We start from the raw sequence: 1,593 nt of genomic DNA, 5'->3' as shown, positions 1-1,593 counted from the left end.
GAGTACACCCTCGAGCTAAACTTGTGGTGCGACTCAAGGAAATGCGAAAAGAACATAACAACAAAAAATCTCGGGAAAGGTGGTAAGGAAGCGATGCTGAAATGGCAGGAAGGATACGATGAAGAAGGAATGTCTGTGGATGGCGTAATCCGGCGTAAGTAGGGCAGATTAACGCGTCATCTGGGTATATTAAGTATCGTGAAATAGTATACGACTTCGTTTCTTATTTTGATTGTAAGGACGACTTCGTTTCTTACTTGATTGTAAGGGACAGATTGGCATCGAACGGAGCTCGGTGAGTGCATTATCTCTGGCAAAATTTTAGATTATGCAACTACCCAGATCCAAACATTGTTATAAAGATAAAGCAAAAATCACGGGGGTTTCCCCATTTTATCTCTGACCCAAACTGAAAAATTTCCGGTACTAACCAAATGTGTCGGAACGAGAGGGCCTGAGCTGCGTCTGCCCAGGAGGTCGTGCCTGCTCGTGGGGGGGAAGGCTGGCGAGCCCCGGGGGTGCCTCGATCTCTGAGGCGGCGTCGGGGCCCCCGGCTGCATGGCATCGGCGGGCACGAAGGGCGAGGGCAATATGCCTGAGGGACTGCGCCAACATGTGGACGGAGAGGTCGCCCTGCGTTGTCGCGGCGAGCGTGCTCAAGCCGCGGGGCTCCTCGTGCTCGTAGAAGCTTCGTTGGGCGACGATCTCCTGCTCCACCCCTTGCTCTTCCTCCAGGACGTCAGGATCGTCGGGTAAAAAAGAGGGCGCGTTTCCCGGGGGAAAGGGGACTTCGGTCCCAGTGCGCGGTGTCCCGGACGTGGCTGGGGAGCGACTTGTACTTCGGGGGCGGATTCTGAAGGTTGAAGGTGCACTGGTAGCACGGAGGGGGCGTGGGCTGGCCCCTGCATGCCCGGCACTTGCTGGGCCACAGCGACAACTTGGGCATCGTTGGGATTCTCACTCCCAGCGCAGGAGTCACAAACGCTTCAACGGTGTTGTAGCAGTGACAACGTCTTGTTTTCGGGACCAAAGCTGAGTTTTTTTTCCGGGGAGTCGGGGGGCCCCCCCGGGGGATGAAAGTAAACGTGTGGAGCTACGTTTTGCTTTCGATCGCGCGCTTTTTCCAATTGTCTTTTTCTTTTTCTTAAAAACCCCTACATGTTACGCTAGAGTAAAGGGCCCCATAATATCGTTAAATTTGGGGTATATAACTCTTAGAATATTATAAAACTTCGTTATAAATAATGAATCGCATTCCCAAGATTACGACAGCTGGCACCTGGCGTGACGTCACCTCAGAGCATGGTGTATACGTCAGGCTTTCCTCCGACCTTGATAGCGGGCCCTTTAAAACAAAACCCAATTTTTCCTCGACAACACAAGCAAAATACGTTAACAAACTAGGTTGACAAGATTCAACACGCGAAAGTTACGAAATATTTGTGAAAAAACGATAGAGAGAGAGAAAAAAAGTGCCTTAGTCAGATATGACGAGTTCTCGTACCCAGAAATCGAAAATGATAATCCTCTACATTACAAAGAAATGCATTTTCTCTCTGCTGCTAAAATCCTTTATTTGATATATGTGTCGTA

At 50.0% G+C, this 1,593-nt stretch overlaps 1 pseudogene; it reads right to left on the bottom strand.

Annotated features, from left to right (window-relative positions):
* LOC119593393 overlaps positions 1–1,031 on the bottom strand; it is a 4,231-nt pseudogene extending 3,200 nt beyond the window's left edge.
* Between the last annotated feature and the right edge of the window lie 562 nt (positions 1,032–1,593).

This window comes from Penaeus monodon, chromosome 32 (genome assembly GCF_015228065.2).
Source record: "Penaeus monodon isolate SGIC_2016 chromosome 32, NSTDA_Pmon_1, whole genome shotgun sequence".
In the NCBI taxonomy this organism is placed as follows: Eukaryota; Metazoa; Arthropoda; class Malacostraca; order Decapoda; family Penaeidae; genus Penaeus; species Penaeus monodon.
Note: the sequence above shows the minus strand (reverse complement) of the source record. Positions and strands in the feature narration are given on the sequence as shown.